The sequence below is a fragment of the Chelonia mydas genome, chromosome 11 (assembly GCF_015237465.2).
Source record: "Chelonia mydas isolate rCheMyd1 chromosome 11, rCheMyd1.pri.v2, whole genome shotgun sequence".
Lineage (NCBI taxonomy): Eukaryota > Metazoa > Chordata > Testudines > Cheloniidae > Chelonia > Chelonia mydas.
This window is the reverse complement of record NC_051251.2, coordinates 33,211,509-33,230,606: the sequence shown is the minus strand read 5'-3', so window position 1 is coordinate 33,230,606 and position 19,098 is coordinate 33,211,509. Positions and strand designations below refer to the sequence as shown.

At 38.7% G+C, this 19,098-nt stretch overlaps 1 long non-coding RNA gene across 1 annotated transcript in view; it reads left to right on the top strand.

Annotated features, from left to right (window-relative positions):
• The first annotated feature begins 1,167 nt into the window (after positions 1–1,167).
• LOC119567333 overlaps positions 1,168–19,098 on the top strand; it is a 40,696-nt gene continuing 22,765 nt past the window's right edge. Inside the window, exon 1 of the long non-coding RNA XR_006284802.1 lies at positions 1,168–1,287. This is a non-coding gene — a long non-coding RNA (uncharacterized LOC119567333). The remainder of the gene's footprint in view (positions 1,288–19,098) is intronic.

The following is a 19,098-nucleotide window of genomic DNA, read 5'->3' as shown; positions in this document are numbered from 1 at the left end:
ATGAAGATATGAAGAGGGCCAGATGTACTAAAGGGCTGTATCCTGTGAGCCTTATTCAAGGGAGTCATTCGTACTCATGTGAGAGTCCTATTGGAGAAAAGATATAACATTTAAAAAGCTGTGAGCAATACATAAATGTATATTCCTGTAATAAAAAGTTAGCAGAGAAAAGCATGTGGAACACATAACATATGGCATTCTCTCACACCTCATCTGGCATTTGCCATATTCTGCTTGTAACTTTCTAAATTTTGTATATTTTTTCCTCAGTTTCAGTGAATTGGATTTTTGGCGGGGGGTGGGGGGGCATATACTATAATATCAGCAGGAGATGATTTACAACTACATTTGCATGATCTGAATCAGGGGGTTTAGTCTAGACCACATCTTAGTAGAGACCTTAGTAGAGACCACACTCATTAGCAATTGTTCAGCTCATATAAATCTCCTCCTGTTTCTGATTGTACATCGTGGCAGTAATGACAGCAGTCTTTCACGTGAAAAAGAAATATTAGAGAAGTGATGAATGTATTTTAGCTAGCTTCTCATGTGAATTTGACAGCTGGAAATAAAGAGAAGCAGCGCCACGTGACCAACCTGCTCATGACAGATCACAGTTAGGGAAACTCTGATCTAAATGGTTAATGGGCGATTTATTTTTATTGGTCATAAGACTGAAAGCACTGGGGGTTTTTAGAGGCAGTGGTTGCAGATCTGAATTTAGTAAATGTGACAGACTGACTTTATTTGTCAATAATTCATGACTGATACAGAGTAGAAATATGGGTAAGGAAAGATATCAAACATCAAATCAAATATCAGGCAGACAATGAGTTATTTTCAAGATTAAAACCTTTGGTCCATGCCAGTAAACATTTGAACGGATGTTTAATTAGCATCTCAAAAGGACCTTTTTCAGCGCCAATTACCTGGAAGGTAGATGAATACAACTGTGGGCTGAGAGTCAGTGGTTGTGTGGATACACCTTCAAAGGAACATTTGGAGAAATCAGTGTGTGTAACAGAAAGAAAAACAGGAACCCAAATGTCTTCACCCAAAGATTGGTTAATTAAAATAGGGAGTAACTTAAAAATATACAGTGGATTTTCATAAGAAACTGTCCTATTCCCTCAGAAAGGGCATGTATATAAATACTTTAGCTCACACGCTGGGACTAGGAATACAGGCTAACATCTTGAGCATCAAAAGGATCATCGTCTGTAACTGCGGTGGAAGGGGACCAGACTCCTAAGAGTGGAAGATGATCTAAGACACCAGAAGAGACTGGTGTGTGTGTGGAGAGAGAGAGATGCTGCCTGACAAAGAGAGTGGTAGGGAATAAAGAATACATGCTCTACTAGGCTGTAACGTATTGCTTGTTCTCCTGTAATGGCATGAAGTGGACCTGTCTAGAATAGCTTTTGCAGAATTTCATACTAGGCATGCTATGAATATCCCTTTCTTTTTAATCCAGGTTTTTCTTTCTCCTTAACAAATATTGTTTTGAGACCATCTGAGTCTTAGATTGTTTTGAGGTAAAGTCCCTTCAGTGCATCCCTGAAGAGGAGAAGATCTCTTGTGAGAGGCAGCTGAACACAATACCTGTCCCATAGCACTCATCTGAGGCAACCCCCAAATAAATGCTTCCCAATAGTGATTGTGGTCAGTAGATTGATAGGAAAGCTGGGTGCCCTTGCAGAGTGGGAGGAATAGGGGAGTGAAAGTTATAGTAATTATTTATACAAGGGCTCCGAAGGCCATTAATCAACACAGATTTAAATTTCCAGTCACTTTTCTGTTAGTTCTTGTTAACGTAGTTCCTCCCTGTGACTCTTTCCACTGATGACCAACGAAGAAGTAGTTTAGAAGCCTGTTATTCTTTCCAGAACATGTGTATCTTATAGAATGAACAATATTAGTTCTCCCAAAGTATTCGTATTCTTCCGAGACTGCAGAAATCTGGATAAAATTTATTACAGACATGAAGCTGCTCACCTCTGTGATATTTAGTACCATGAAGCTAATACGTAATATCAGATTTCAAATCCTTAGTTATGTTCCCTGTTTAGAGGCTGTTAAATTTCAGAATGTTAGATGGTTCCCTGTTAGTCTTGCTTACAATTATAAGAAATGATCAATAATACAACAATCAATAACACTTTTCTGTAACTTGTCAGTGAAATACAGTAGCTTTTGAAATAGCAGTGTCTGCTTATCTGATTTGTTCATTTACATCTTTACAGTCCACAGATGTCCTTGACCTCTTTATTTTACTTGCCAGATGGCAGTAGCAGCTAATTTCCCCCTTCGCCCCCCCACCTACTTTTCTATATTCATGCAGTTCAGAATGTTTTTTAATGATCTCATGGCCTCGATTAGTAATTTATCATTTAACACATTTAAAAAACTTACATCAAAATGTTCTTTTCCCTTCCCTCTTCAAAACAAATGGAAATATTTTTCTCCTGCTAAAACCCACTCTCACAACTCATGCATTTCTTATGGATATGTCCTGCACAGTTCTGCAATAACAGAATTTGCAGGGAATTATCAGCCTCACTTCAAATCTTCTGTGGGTCAGGGAATAAATTGGATCAGGGAATAAAAAGGACAGCTCCAGCACTCAGGTTCATATTGTCTCTGCAGGCAGAAGGGATGAAAAACAGGTGAATCTGTCCAGAAGAGTGAGGAATGGTCAGGTATGGGGAGGGGAGTGCTATCTATCGCATTGTACCGAAGACTTCTTGGAGCCCATCCATGCGTGTTCAGTGGGGTTCAGGCTCTACGGCTTTGGAGGGGCTGGGACAGAGCCAGAGGGAACAGTTACTCTCAGCAGTATTGCCTCCCCCACTTGCCTACAGTATTGCCTCCTCCAAGCCTACAGACTTTTGTGAGGAAGTTAATGCTTATTCTACCATAATCTCTGTCCCTCCTCTTTACTGTAAAGCTTTCTTTGGCAACCAGGAGACGAGCCCCTGACTACAAAGGGACGTGGAGGGATGAGTAACCAATGCAGATGGTTTTAGCCTCATGAATCGTACAGAATCTGCTGGTTTGTGGGAGAGAAACCTCCAGCCACTTCCCCAGGGAGAAGGGGAAGCCCCTGAACCTGAATGAAAGACTGCATCAGAAATTCCACCACTGCAGATGGAATTTCCTACATGGAAATAACCTGGGCACGGGATGGCGTGGCCCTATGTTATCTAGCAAGGTAATACAAAACTGAGTCACTGTAAATTGGTGTCTATCAGCTGTGACAGATTCATTGTGATGTCATCATTGGGCTTCCAACATAAAATCAACAGAACTTAGGTCAGTGGCAAGAAGGTAGGTGGAACTGTTCTTTTAAATGCTGTTTCTACCCTTTTTGTAAGGGTAGGGTTTCTGCTCCCATGGCTCTCATGCTGTACTGCAATAGGTTACTGTCTTCCTTTTTGGAAGTAGTTGCTTTCCAGGGGTACTGAATATACAGAGCTTCTAAAGTGCTTTTGGAGCCAGGATGAGAGATGTTAGAGAAAATATTATCAGTATAACATTTTAAAGCAGATTTTCTAGAGTGGATGGGGGAATGGGGAAGGTAAAAAACTGAAGGCCTAAAAACTCTGGTGGCAGAAGAGGAGCAGACTGGCTATTAAACTGATTGTGTAATAAACAGTTAAGAGAGCTACTATGATGATTGATGGAAAGAAACACTTCTGGCAGCAACCATAAACTTTCAGTCTGAATGACTTTCAGAGAAATAACAAATCTAAAGTAAAACACAGAACAAAAGTATCTCTCAGAGAGCCCCAGCACACATCTCCTCTGTAACATGCTGCATTAACTTTCTCCTACCCAATGGCAGCTATCCTGGCACTCCACCACAGACATTTAGAAATGGAAAGATGCAGTACACAGAGAACAATCATAACTACTACATATATCGTCATAATACTTAAGACATAACAGTTGAAGCAAAAAAAAAAAAAAAAGAAAATTACATAAAACATCAATCAACTAATTCTATATATTTCCTTCCCAAGAAGTCAGTTGTACAGACAATGCCAGAAACAGAAATATATTTTCAAGGGAAGTTATGACCACCCCAAAATGGAGGCCTGATTCTGCAGCCCTTATACACACAAGCACTGAAATCCTGTTATGGTATGTGTAACCTACATGCTTGAATAAGAAATCCTCAATGAGCCAGGGTTTCCCTAGGTGTTTAGGAAATGTAAGAGAGTGAAAGGCTGAAAATCTTTTCCAACCAGCAAGTGAGTTGTATAAATTACCAAAGGGAAGCATCAGATAGGAATTGAGTGGGTGGGGGGACCATTGGGTGACTGAACAGCTATCTGAAGAGGGGAGAAAACTAATCCATTAAAGCCTTTCCTTCCTCCTCAAATTCCTTCCTCAAAACCCACTTCTGTGTTGGTTACAAGCCAGCAACCAACCAATAAGTGCGAGGCTGAGCATCAGCTGGGGATAGGTGATCTATATAATTTGCTTTAAAAAATATATTCAAGAGCTTTGGAACCATGAGGTTGTAAAACAGCTAACCTATAGAAACACATCCTTGTCCTTCTCTTTTCTCATAGCAAATTTCAAGTTAAATTGCAGTGACCATGTCTTCCTATGTGTTTATACAGCATGTGGCACAATGAGCTCTGGAACTGACTGGGGCATATGTATGCTCCCACAATAGAAATAATAGTAATCAATCATAACAGCAAGACTAAGGCCCTGCCTGAGTCTATAATCCTTACATAGGTAAAACTCCCACTGATTTCAAGGTGAGTTTTGCCTAACTGAGGACTTCAGGATTCAACCCCTGATGCTTAGCGCGATCTTGTTCTGCCTCTGAACTTCCTACTGTTCCAGTTAGTAGGACATTATTTGTTGCCTATTTTGATTAGATTATAAACTCTTTGGGGAGCAGGAACTATTTTATTTTGTGCTGTGTACAGCACCAAGTACATTCTTTGGCCTTAATAAATAGCAAATTAAAAAATATAGAACACTGGAGAACTATAGAACTCAGTTATCAGGGATATCTACTGATCTTGTCCTTATTGTTAGTTATTTAAAACCTAATTTGTTGCTTTGTTTGTTTTTGAGTTTAGAGCTTAAGCATCTGAAGAGATTTTAGTTTCTGGACCAAGAAGAGTTATTCCCATAGTACAGAAAGTAGACAGCTCATTTGTTCAATGGATCTGAAGCAGTTCTGTGTCTTTACTCAGTAATTAGCATGTTTTTCTTTAGTATAGCATATGGCATGCTTACTTGTAAACATACCCTGAAAAACCCTTTCCATGTAGCTGGCGTTCTGAACTAAGCTGCAATTTCATCCACACACGCTTGTGGAAATACAGTGGCAGTTCTGAAAGCGCTGATATTTTAACAAATTCTATGTGACATGCCTGTAATCTGAATTTCCTCTGTGAGTTTCATCATGAGAATTGGATTACACCTTGCATTCACAGTAGGCCTGGTTCTCAGTTATGCTAAGGCCACTTTACGCTGTTTGACAGCATAAAAGGTCTTCAAAGTGGGCATAGACAGCCCCCTGAGAACGTCACCTGTGTGAAGGGCCTCTGTGGTCAGTGTACAGCCTGGCTCTATGCTGGCCCTGATGCCAGCCTCCAGTTTAGGGTCTGAGGTGGGGGGCGGGGAGGGGTGGAGGAGGATTTCATCGGGGTGGCTAGTGTTCAGTGGTCCATGGAAAGCCAAGTGTAAGTTCGAGCAGATCTGGGAAACATGCAGGTGGCTTAAATTCTCCGCTGGCCCGAATACAGTAGTGTATTAAATGAGAATCAGATCCTATATGTGTAGTTTAACCTCAGTGGAACTCATTTATAGGGTGAAATTTACCACTGTGCCAAGGGCTAACCAAAGGCCTCTGTACTAAGCTCTTGCAAGGAAATATTAAGTAGGACTTAAGTGGCATCACCGGCCTCATGCCACCCCTCCATACTGGGATGAATTTCACTCATTAGCGAGGTAGCATAAAAATTTCAGATGCTTTCAATGCATTTCAAAGTGAAAATGGCAGTGTTGTTGTTGTGCTCTCTCAACAACTCTCTTTTTTCTGGACACAAAAGCAACTTGGCGTGGATATTAGAGTAGGGTTTTGTTGGAAATTTCTGTAATCAACCACAAAGGATTTGGGGATGGGAGCTTCAGTTCAGTATAAGGTGATAGTTTGGGCCATGGGCCATTGATAAATGGAAAAATATTTTTTAAAGAGAAAAATCTCCATTATCTAGACACTAGAATTAGCTATACAAATGGCCATATAATCATATTGTCCTCCCCCTTCTCCTATCCTTCCTTATGCTATCATCTTTCTCCTTTTGTTCTCAACTTAAATTAGGTGGATAATTTTTCAGGGCAGGGTAACTATTGTTATCTGTATTGTAATGTACATGTACATCTGTGGCACGACTTAAGTAATAAATATCATAATTCCTCAGTGAACAGCAGACTTATTTATATAGCACCCATTAACATTTTTCTGGTTTCTATATCAAAGTTAAAAACAAAAATCATCTACTTAAATGGATCTAGGCCAAATGAAACAGAGAAATGTAGCTACTCTCAAAGGCAGGCAGACAAAAAAGCAGAAAACAGCCCTAAAAGGAAGATGTAGAACAAGAAATGATCTGACCCAGCTACAAAGGCTTTGCACTAAGCCTTGAAGATAGCTACAAAGGGAGGGTGATTGACTTTTTCAGAGGGGAAATCTACAATTAGGCTTTCTGAATGGAGAGGGCTCAGTCCCCAGACTGGTAAGCCAGACTGGTCCATGGAAAATTACAACTCCTTTTCCATGCGCAATATGAAAAATCCTCTGTGACTGGACTAGTTCAGAGAGGCTTCAAAACCTATAGCCAGAGCAGCTTCTAGTGAAGGTAGGGCCTCAAGCATTGGGTCTAAGTTTTCTGGGGGAAGAGGGCCAGTGAGAAGAGGCTCCAGGGCCAGTACAAGCAGATCCAGTGTCCCCTTCAAAGAGAGAAGATTGGCGAACCCCTTATGATACCTTTTTAAACTATAAGACCCAACACATGGGCAGATGCCCTTGACTTCGACACAAACTGGGATCTTCTGAGCCACAGATTTAGCAACATGTTCATATGCTATAATGCTTCGGTTCCAAATTAGGGCGGTCAAGCAATTAAAAAAATTAATCATGATTAATCGCGCGATTGAAAGATTAATTGTGATTAATCATGCTGTTAAACAATAATAGAATACCACTTATGTAAATATTTTTGGTTGTTTGCCACATTTTCAAATAGATTGTATTCTGCATTGTAATTGAAATCAAAGTGTACAGTGCTCACTTTATATTTTTATTACAAATATTTGAGCTGTAAATATAAAAGAAATAGTATTTTCAATTCACTTAATACAAGTACTGAAGTGCAATCTCTTTATCATGAAAGTTGAACTTACAAATGTAGAATTATGTACAAAAAAAAACTGCATTCAAAAATAAAACAATGTAATACTTTAGAGTCTACAAGTCCACTCAGTCCTCCTCCTTGTTCAGCCAATCACTCAGACAAGTAAGTTTGTTTACATTTGCAGGAGATAATGCTGCCCACTTCTTGTTTACAATGTCACCTGAAAGTGAGAACAGGCGTTCGTATGGCACTGTTGTAACCGGCATCGTAAGATATTTATGTGCCCGATGCGCTAAGATTCATATGTCCCTTCATGCTTCAACCACCATTCCAGAGGACATGCGTCCATGCTGATGATGGGTTCTGCTCGTTAACAATCCAAAGCAGAGCAGACCGACACATGTTCATTTTCATCATCATGAGTCAGATGCCAGCAGCAGAAGGTTGAGTTTCTTTTTTGATGGTTCGGGTTCTGTAGTTTCCGCATCGGAATGTTGCTCTTTTAAGAGTTCTGAAAGCATGCTTCACACCTGTAGCTATCTTTAGAAATCTCACATTGCTACCTTCTTTGCGTTTTGTCAGATCTGCAGTGAAAGTGTTCTTAAAATGAACAACATGCTGGGTCATCATCCGAGACTGCTATAATATGAAATAAATGGCAGAATGCTGGTAAAACACAGTAGGAGACATACAATTCTCCCCCAAGGAGTTCAGTCACAAGTTTAATTAACGCATTATTTTTTTAACGAGCATCATCAGCATGGAAGCATGTCCTCTGGAATGGTAGCCAAAGCATGAAGGGGCCTACAGATGTTTAGCTTATCTGGCACATAAATACCTTGAAATGCTGGCTACAAAAGAGCCATGTGAATGTCTGTTCTCACTTTCAGGTGACACTGTAAACAGGAAGCAGGCAGCATTATCTCCTGTAAATATAAACAAACTTGTTTGTCTTAGCAATTGACTGAACAAGAAGTAGGACTGAGTGGACTTGTAGGCTCTAAAGATTTACATTGTTTGGTTTTTGAGTGCAGTTATGTAACAAAAAAAATCTACATTTGTAAGTTGTGCTTTCACAATAAAGAGATTGCACTACGGTACTTGAATGAGGTGAATTGAAAAATACTATTTCTTTTGTTTATCATTTTTACAGTGCAAATATTTGTAGTAAAAATAATATAAAGTGAGCACTGTACACTTGATTTCAATTACAACACAGAATACAAATATATTTGAAAATGTAGAAAAACATCCAAAATATTTAATAAATTTCAATTGTTATTCTATTGTTTAACAGTGCGATTAAAACTGTGATTAATCGTGATTAATTTTTTTAATCATGGTTAATTTGTTTGAGTTAATCATGTGAGTTAACTGCGATTATTCGACAGCCCTATTCCAAATGCTGTCTACTCCATTAGATGTAATTACATAGCATATTTGCAATTAAGCTATTTTCAGATATAGTCTATATGACTGTAATGAACCTGTTGTATTTGAAGCATTGCTATGATGCACCCTTTCCACTTCCAAAATGCTCCATATAACCACTTTGCTGGTTCTGATTGACAGACAGTGTGAAGGGAGGTACCCAGGTGCTGTGCAACTCAATGTATCACATGGAGAAGCCATCGTCATCCTGCATAGTCTGCCTCTACACTGGAAGTGCTGTGCAAGCAGGCAATTGCCAATACACACTACAGAATGATGCAGGTTCTGGCCCTTAATTACAACCATTCTCATCTCACTGTGCAAGGATTTGGATTTAGGAATTTAACTGGTACTAATTCTAATGTTTCACCTAATGAAGTACCTGTACTGGCCAGATCAATTCTGAGAGGCTTTAATATTCACATACTAAGATACAGAAGGAATATGTTCGGAAGGGGCAAGGATTTGTGTATGAAATATCTACTCATTCTGAGAAATGAATAATTTTTCTAAAGACCTTCTTCTCAAGTCATATTATAATTACAGTACAATTGTTTTAGGCACCTCAAAAAGCATGACAAAATACTAGCCATTTCAAGCTAATAACACTTCTAAAACTGTGACCCAAACTTTGTGAAGATGGAATGAACTTTATTTCAAAGGATGATGTATATTTTTCCATGGGAGTAAAAAGTACCATTTAATTAATCAAATGTTCAACTAACTCATCCTTCCTTCTAACAACGATCTACCTTTTGCTCTTATAAATGCTAATTTGCCTATGTCACATGCAACAAATTACATTTTAGAAAATTTGAACTGGATGATTATATAAAAATATGTGCAGTGTTGTACCTGGGGTTAAATTGTTTTCATTTATGTCTCATATAAGTTCTGCACTTAATGGAATATTTCTGACTGTCATTGATTATACAATGAAGTCCCTTTGACAGAATGTAGATTCTAGAAGAGTAAAACCTCTCAAGTATGCAATATCCTGCCCCCACTGATTAAGTAGCATCAACAGCTGCACTGAAGTACAGAACTATTCTGCTGATTGACCAGGCAAATCAGACCATATGAGTCTCATTTGTTCCCACTCAGGAGAGATAAAAAGCTGAAAGTTGCTTGAAAAAATAGAGGGTGGGGTCAGGAGGTCTTGAAAGCGAAAACTGTGAATAGTCAGTTCAGGAGGAAAACTGGGCCAAGTTTGTTGGCCTATTTTCAAATAGAGCACTGCTTCAGGGCTCTGTTGCTTGACTAAACTCACTGAGGAAGTTGAATAAAAGAAACCATTAGAAATATGGTAGGTTTTAACAGCCAGTATTTCTAAGTGTGGTATTTTTATGAGGACCATGCCCTCCTACTTACACACCTGTCTTTACAGTCACAGCTCTCATTAACAGTATTGGGAGATCTGTTTGTGTGAGGTCCGACTGAGCTAGAATGATTATCTTCTCCAAAAACGTTAGGCTTCTTTATCAAGCACATTTTTGTAGCCTGGATTTATAGAAGAGCTGGCCTGTCACATCAACAGGATGCTATGAGCATCTGACTCATCTTCAGTGCACATGTTTAATTCCATTCTTATAAAAACCTATTATAGGTGGGATTGGTACTGCCTCCTATTATTAAGGCTGACCACTACTTCCCATTATAAAACTGTTTTAATTGCTTTGAACTTTCTGAAATTGTCTGTGCTGTCTCCTTGTTTGTTTTTGTTAATCTTAGCCAAAAAGGTTCAACCATTTCTGAGACCAAGGCTAGGGGGAAATGTCGTTTTGCATATGTTAAAAAATTCTGCTGACCTTTTGTTTGAAATGCTCTAGTGTCCCCATGCTTTGGAGCAGGCACCTGAAATGGGCCAGGGAGTGGTCTTTGTGTCAGGGATGTATCTTTAGCCATCACTGTGAAACCCTATGCAAAGTTGGCCACATTGTAAGTCTGGAAAAAAACCACTTGCACATGCTCAGATTTCTTTGATTTTTAGCAGTTTAAATCGCTGAAGATTCTCATTCTTATGTACTCATTAAGCATATTCAAGCCATTCACAGCTCCTATGTGTGACTGAACTGTGTCATCCCCACAGAGCAACTAAGCATTTCCAGGCCATGGCTACAAGGGATCTCGACTTTAATGGCTTCTCCAGGCCAGGGTAGAGCTGGGCACTGGAAGGGACAGCAGGGATCCTGTTTCACCTGTGCTGTCAATAACCCCTGTACCCAATGTACCCAGGCAGTATAAAGGAGGAAGCTTCCTGGTTTGACTGCACAGGGCACAAAAGTTTGGTTGGAGGAGAAGGAAAGGAGTAGACTCTCACTAGAAGTCTGGTGAGACTGGGAGTTTGGAACTGGCTGGCCAAGAGCTAGAGTGGGATAGGCTGGGATTGGTACAGGGGGAAAGTTAGGCTGGAACTGTTTGGCAAGGAGACTATGATTGGAAGTAAGGGGGGCACTGGAACTGGTGAGGGAAGCAGAGCAAGTGGGAGCTAGTTGGCTGGGGCAGATGCCGAGATTGGATGAAGAGTTAGAGGACGAGGAGGAGGCTGGGGCTGTGTCTTTTCAAAAAGACTGGGACTAGGAACCAGTGTGGGAGGGAACAAGGGGCAGAGAGATCAGATGCGGAGGGAGAGGGATGAAGACTGGGACTAGGATGAGAAGCCTGAGGAATTGAGACTGGCTGGGCAAGGAGCTAGAATGGGCTAGGCTGGGATTGGGAAGAGGAGCTATGCATAGATAATGGAACTGAGACAAGGAGCCAGGGGTGGGAAAGAGACCAGATTGGGACTGGGAGAGAGACAGGTTGGAGGGGATGGGGCGAAAGCAATCAGACTTGTGGGAAATGGGCAGATCAATCCATACGCATTAGAGCACATGCTTCTCCAGAGCTTTGAATGGAACCAAGATTCCTGAGTGTCACTATTCCTCTGCTGTCAGCAAATACCTGTGAACCCACTGACCAAGTGTCTCATTCCTCCCTGATTCTGATCCACATAGAGGATTACAACATATTATTGCTATTAGTTACTCCATTCACTCAAGTGACAGAGGCAAGGTTGCACCGGCAACCTTAATTCTGACATTTTCTAACTTCTGAGTGTTTGACTTTACAGCCTTAATAATGTCCTTTTAACATAGTTTCTGTGTGTGTAATATTAAAATAATTTTAAATATATAAATCTAGGTTTGAAGATAATGTTTATTGATAATGGAAAATACTATGGCTGGATTTGAAAAAGGACAGGTTAATTTGATGAGCCCTAATAACATTTGTAGCTATGCAAGCTTGCTGTAACAGTAATATTCAATTTAAACAAATCTCATACTTCAGGGTTCAAAAACTGTAGCGGTCAGGAAGCATTGCACTCACTCCCCCAAATATACACAATATTACACACTGGCTATGTTACATAGTTTTTTTCACTTTCTTCTGAAACTTTAATGGGGAAGGGTACTGGGCCAATGGTCTAATCTGATATGGAGAAACTTATGTTAGTCTGTTTTTATTTTATTTTATTTTATTTTATTTCTTTATTAGGTAGTGCACATCTTAAAGAAGAAAGACCTATTTTGTTATTCCTGATTTTTAAAAGCATTTATAGATGCATTATTCAAAGATTAGAATGTTATGGCTAAACTAGTCCATCCAGACTGATCACTGAAAGCCAAGCCAATCACTTTAACATAGAGCTGGTACACACCAGACTTTATTAGTTGTTGATGCTTAAGCAGTTGGGATTTATGAAGACAGAGCATCCACCCTATCCAAGTTTCTTAGGGAACCAGGTTGGCTCTAAACCTGCAATTTATAGTATGTGCATTAGTACTCTATGTAAGCAGAGGACCATTGACTTCAAGGAGATTCTGTGCAGGTGCTGCTTTATACCCACATACAATAAATTGCAGGATCAGGGCCTGGTCATCAAATATTAATGCCATGTGAATTGTTAAGCCATTGGAGAAATTCAAAGTGGACTAATATTTAATACAAGTTTTTTTTCTCTTTTCTGGTTATTAAAATTGCTCATTCCCTACAAAATTCCATGGTGACTCGGTTAGTAGGATGAGCTACTTTGCTGGAGTATCAGGGTAAAGGTGGACTGAAATGCTGTTCAGACTTATAATACAATACAAATCTGTTTAAGATCCTAAATCATTAGTGGAATATTTTTAGCTTCAAAGTTAAAGAAATATATTAAAAAACCAAAATATTTTAAAATCATTTCCATGTTTATATATATGCCAGAATCTCATGTCTCAATGTTTCCTTATAGGCCTATGTCACTCTGTCTGTCTATCTACCTGTTGTCTTTTCTCTTCTACTCATATTGTAAGTTCTTTGGGGCAGGTTGTGAAGGCTAGGACTATAACAGAGTTTAAAAGAGAACCAGATAAATTCATGGAGGTTAAGTCCATTAATGACTATTAGCCAGGATGGGTAAGGAATGGTGTCCCTAGCCTCTGTTTGTCAGAGGGTGGAGATGGATGGCAGGAGAGAGATCACTTGATTATTACCTGTTAGGTTTACTCCCTCTGGGGCATCTGGTATTGGCCACTGTCGGTAGGCAGGATATTGGGCTGGCTGGACCTTTGGTCTGACCCAGTGTGGCCATTCTTATGTTCTTAGGTACTGTCTTTTCGTTCAGCATTTGTACAGCATCTAGCACAATGGGGTCCTGGTCCAGGGCTGGGGCTCCTAAGCTTATAACAAACAGGTTTAAAACAAACAAAAGGAAACATTTCTTCACACACAACACAGTCAACCCGTGGAACTCTTTGCCAGAGGATGTTGTGAAGGCCAAGATTATAACACGGTTTAAAAAAAAAAAACTAGATAAGTTTCTGGAGCATAGGTCCATCAATGGTTATTAGCCAGGATGGGCAGGGATGGTGTCCCTAGCCTTTATTTGCCTGAAGCTGGGAATGGGTGACAGGGGATGGATCACTTGATGATAACCTGTTCTGTTCATTCCCTCTGTTCATTGGCTACTGTCAGAAGACAAGTACTGAGCTAGATAGTGTGGCTGTTTTTATGATATAAAAATGCCTATGTCAAACTGTCTAGAGTGGCTCATGATCATGAATGCCAACCTCAGGGCAGACTGTTATAAACCAGGGCACAAACCCCAAACTGGTTGTATGTTCTATAATTAGATTTCACCAACCAAGGATCAAGTGTGAATTCCTCAAGCACTATACCAACCTTAACATGGAGTCACAGACACTCTTCTTGGGCACTCCATTCTATCTTGCCACCCAGACAAGCCTGCCTTTGTGATAGATGGTCCCTTATACCAAAAAAAACGCAACAATATTCAGGTCACTCCCACACCCAAAGGACCAGTCACTTACCCCAAGTCAAGTGTACCCGAGATCTCTCACCAATGAAACACTTGTTGCCAATTCTTTGTTAAATTAACTAAAGGTTTATTAATTATGAAAAAGAAAGAAGTTATTTACAAAGTTAAAGCTGGTAAACATACACATGCAAATGAGTTGCGGTGTTAGGTTCCAAAAAGTAATAAAAGCTGCTGTAACGTGCAAGCTCTATACTTTATGACCTTTAAGGTAAGCTGCTCAGGGATCCCTTGCTTTTGTTTAGAAATATCACCCTCTCCAAATTGCAAGCAGTATAGTGAGAGCAATTTCTTCTTGACAGGGATTTTTATTCCTTTTCCCCAGAGCTCAAGCTGAAGGGATGAGTGTTTGTACATATCTCCTCTTCATGGGTGTAGAGGGAACAATCCACTGATGTTCTGCAATAGCTTGTCTGATGTTTAGAGGCCTTGTTTTGTTGGGCAGGAGATGACATCTCTTGTGGTAAACTGATATTTCAGACTTGGTAATTCTTCTCCCCTGACTGTGGAGGTTTCCAGTTTCATAGCAAACACCTTTATAGTTACAGAATAAAACACTTAAATATTACCTTATAACATAGAGTATGGATATTATAAATGAAGTTAATGCATGCAGCAACTCACAAGCATTATATTCACATTTAATTGCTATACGATATGGCACTCAACAGGTACAAACATCCATGCAGAGCTTTTTCAGCCTCCTCCCCTGGTTCCAATGCCTTTTGAGGTCTATGTGCCCCCTCCTCACTAAGGATTCATAGCCCAAAAGGCAGACATATATTCAAGTCTAGTGCCCATCTCTTCCTTTACCAGCAGTTTGACCAGCAATCTCAAAAGTGTTCTGCTACATGTCTCTGTAATTCAACAAGAGTAATTATAAGTAATATTTCTTCTACCATTACAGTAGAATAATATTTTGTTATTCTAGTAAAAGCTAGTTTTTTTTAAGTGGTGATCTTTTTGAAAATAAAAAACATTTTTCATGGCTGTCAAGAGGTGTATAACTAGTATGAAGACCAGTCTCATTCGGCTTTAGAGACTTGATAGCTCAGATAATTATGCAGAACTAATTAATTCAAAACCTGTGTATCAACAGTAGCCTGTAGCTGCAGCATTTCATCACAGAGGCATTAACAAAGGCTTATCACCTGCTTTCTTGATGCTTTTTATCTCAAAGGCAAATCAATATGCAGAGTATGGAAAAAATGTTATTCCCACAACTAACACTTCCCATAACTTGCAAGAAATTTTAGTGTCTGATACCAATTAGTTTTCCTAGGTTAAATTTTCAACAGTTGTACTTGGAGATGAGAAGTGTTAAACACCAAAGTTTCTAGTACATAAAGTCTGTTTATGAGAAAAAATTTAAATACAAATAAATGTTTAGAAAATTTAAATCTTTGTTTAACCCTCCCAACACCTAGATTATTATTTTCATATTCATTCTCACAGTGTATTTATTTTACTGTCTGAATGAGCTAAATCACCTGCTCCCAACTAATTGTGTACATCCTAAAAAGTGTGTACATCCTATATTTGATACTTTGTCTTCCCTGCTCCCCGTCCCAACCCACGTTTTTTTTCTCATTCACCTCTCATGCCTTTTTAGATTGTATGCTCTTTGAGGCAGGGACTGTCATTCACTATGTATTTGTATAGCAACATAAATGTGTAACAGTAACAGAGTACACAGACCTTCCCACAGTGAGTTAGCATTTTTCTGCATGGTCCTAACATCCGCTAACACAGTGGATCAGCAGAGGTGCTCTACCACCCAAAATGTGCTAGGCCCCATCCACTCAGATAGGAACATGCAGTCGCTGCCTCAAAAGTCTTACAGTTCCATTTCTAGAGTGTACCTATCACTAAATTATAGGTACGTGAATACATTTATAATTGAACCGCTTTTCAAAAATAAATCAAACTCCAATACCAAGCAAACCCCACTTCACTAAGTCTGAAGATGGACCTGAAGGTCTCTCCACTCAACCACACCTGGACATTTAAAGTCTGGGTAACTAGACAGGCTTAGTAACTTATCCTGAAAACCATCACATCTGGGCTTTTGGCAGTATGAGAAGTGAATTTCAGAGCTGCTGTGAATACCCTGTTTACAATTCCAGATGAACAAATCTAGGGGTCTGTCATTTTTGGTCACTTCATCTGAACCGAGCAAGCATAGTATGACACAAAATTACACCCAAATCATAAAGCGTAAAAGCAACAACATTACTTGTACTCAGGAACAAATTGGATGCCAATACAGTTTATGGACCACTAATGTAAAGGGCTCTTATTTTTCAGGTTGCTATATAGTCTCCCTGCTGAAGTTGCAAACTCTTTTTTAAGAAAAGCCCCTTGTAGATTGCACTGCTTTAATCCAGTCTGGAGATGGCAAAGCCATGGATGTCTGTCAAAGAGATTTACATCAGGGGGAGAGGTCTCAACCTCTTGGCCAGATGCTGATGGGGGAAAAAAGCACTCATGTACATTGCTGCTAATTGGAGATTATTTTACTAAGGGATATGGTGGATTTTCCATCACTTGAAATCTATATCAGGATCAGATGTCTTTCTAAAAGATTGCTCCCTGTTGAACTACAGTATATGGCCTGTGTTATGCAAGAGATTGGGGGATATGATCATAATGGCCCTTTCTGGCCTTAAAATCTAAGGGGGAAATCCTGACCTCATTTAAATCAATGGCAAAATTCCCATTTACTGTAATATGGCCGGATTGCACCCTGGGAATCTATAATAGCCCTCCGTGGTCCTAGTCCAGTGGTCCTAGCCCACAATGGGTCCAAATGTGTAAATTTATCTATATGCATAAGTGATTGAAGGACTGGGGCCATTGTCAGTGAGTTATTCATAATATTCAGCTTAAATATTTTTCTGTCCTTTAATTACACCAGCTTATACTCTCTAGTAACATCTTTAATAATTCATTCTCTTCCTGGTGTTTACTTCCTTCCAAAGAGAACAGTACTTATACACATCTATTAATAAAAACATTCACTGAGACATTTCTCTGTATGCTGCAAAATCACAGAATTTGTTGAACAAAGTGGGGAGTTTTTTGAGGGGCGGAGGGAGAAAGGATAATTGTCTCATGTTGCTTTATTTCTTTTTATAGCTTTGTAGCACAAAAATGGGAATAGATCAAGGATACAAAGTACAAACTAGCTAGAAATATAATGCCCATTCCTTTCTTCAGATAAACTACACTTATGCATGAAATATCCACTGACTATACTAGCTACAGTTCTAAAATCTCTGGAATAAAATGCAGGGTGGTTTATGCCTCCTGCTCAGCATTGTAAATACTGGATATAATGGTTTCAGCAACAAAGAAACAAAATGGTCCCAGGGTTATACATTGTCTGTATATTCTGCCTGCTCACAGAAAACTATAGGTATAGCAATAAGAAGTGATGCTGGAAGGGTTAAATCACTAAATTTTCAGACTTATTTCTTATCATTTATGAGATTGTTAAATGTCAAAAAGTGGATTTTTTTCTTTTACTATCAGTATAAAACTGAACATACTGTGAGACATAAGGTAGCAGGTGTCTTGGCGCTAAACTATCAAGTCTGTGGGCATTCTGTTATAACAGGTGCTCCAAAAATTCGAACAGATTTTAACAAGAGCTATATGGGCTTTTTTAATTAGCCTGGTTACTCAGCATGTGTAGAAAGTACTAGGTATATGCTTAAAACATCATAATGTCTTGCAAACAAATGCTTCACATACCCATAGTCATTCTTTGTGGTTGTTAACTTAAGATTCATTTCTTTCTCACATTAGGATTTGATCCGTATAGTCATCCCTTTATTATATGTCCTGTTGAAAAGAATAGTCTTACTAAAAGAATGTAGAAATTCATCCAAGCTGTCAGTGAGTGTTTAAAAGCTTGGATTTACCTGATTTTACCTGGGAATTGTACTCTGCATTAAAGAACTAAAGGATCATATAAGCCAGAAAAAATATTTGCTTTGATTCTCTCTCATATTGAACAACAAGGTGCCACTTTTCTTCATTTCCAATTGTGCTTATTGCATTGTCATGAAACACATTAGAAGAATTATTTTAAAAAGGAAAATATATTGATTTTTAAAAGATTTTAGACTAAAATCAAAATACCTAATTGTTTGGAAATAGTATCTCTGTATTACAGAATCTCATGCGATATCTATGATATCTAGTACCTGACAAGACAGCTTATGCTGTTTCAAATAAGTTTGTATACAATAAGGTAAAAAAAAAAAAATCCCCCTAAAGAATAAGCCATATTACATTGAAAAAGTATAGAAGGGATAATATAACTGAGGCTTTTACTTGAATTGTTCTATAGCAAAATTTGAGATTTGATTTATGGACTGTTTTTCTAGTCAAATAAAAGATGAAATTCCTAGTTAATTGTTCAGTGACTCTAATGCAGGTATCCATCCCCAGATTTTGCTCTCGTATTTGCCAGTATTTATTTAGAAATGACTAGATACATTCTATCTATAATGCTATTTTATATATAGTTTAATCTGACATATCTTAACTAAGGGATCCAGTTGCTTTAACCTAGTACATGAAGAACAAATTGTTGAAATTTAATGTGGGTTTTCACTTCCTAGATGTTTCTTGTACCTTAAATCCCTTGGTCCAACAGAGAAAATGATCAATCTTTGTACATGAACATTCAAAAAACCTGTTTAGTTACAAAACTGTTGAAAGCTATTTATTTATTTTGGAGGGAAAAAACTAACATTTTTCACAGTCCTTTTTCTTTCTTTCTATTGTTATTTATTTGCTAAACATGAACAGTATGCTCAGCACTGTAAGAAAAACATGTAAGGACAGTTTCATAACCCTATATCTTCATAGACTAAAATAATACTACTTAGCACTTAGTGTTTTTAATCTATGTAT